The following is a 716-nucleotide window of genomic DNA, read 5'->3' on the forward strand; positions in this document are numbered from 1 at the left end:
GATCTTCTTCCATCCCAACCCATTCTCATCTCCTGACAAGAAATCGAAGCCAAAATTCTGTGTCCATTAATTCACGGTAATCAGTAGATGGAAGAGTTTGCCCTGTTCATGCAAGACGCAATGAACAATGAGCGATGAGCCATCACTCTCCTCTGTTTACTTCACTATCTCCAATCGTGATTAAGAGCACGAAGAAGTGATTTATACGGCTTAAATAAGGCACATGAGAAAGAAGGAAAGACCACACATGCATCATGTGTTGTGAGGACCTTAAAGACCGTTTGGCTTGGTGCAATGCGTAGAAGATGACTTCACCTGTGCCAAACGTTTTGCGGTATTCATTTGCCTGCTTCGCTTGTGCTTAAATGTGATGCCTTGATTAGAATTTTGCCTCGCCTCGTAGGTTACGCGGCACTCGAGGCCCCGTTCTTATACCTCTGTTGGAGAGCATGGACTGCGAAACATGCCAGTAGCTCCATCACTTCTGTGCTTGGCAATATGCTGTAAATGAGAGAATCCGTGTCTACCCTTAACAGAATGCTTGCAAATGACACTCGGTTAATGTTCGTATTCTCTGTTTTCAGGAAGGCTATTAACAATCGTGAGTCATCTGAAATATCTTGTGACGTAGCATTCATTGGTGACTCTATGAAGACTTCTACACTACACTCCTTCTCGCCTTTTGTATACCAGCACTAGTGGATCCGTTGTTTTCA

Source organism: Echinococcus granulosus, assembly GCF_000524195.1.
Source record: "Echinococcus granulosus chromosome Unknown EG_S00207, whole genome shotgun sequence".
NCBI lineage: Eukaryota > Metazoa > Platyhelminthes > Cestoda > Cyclophyllidea > Taeniidae > Echinococcus > Echinococcus granulosus.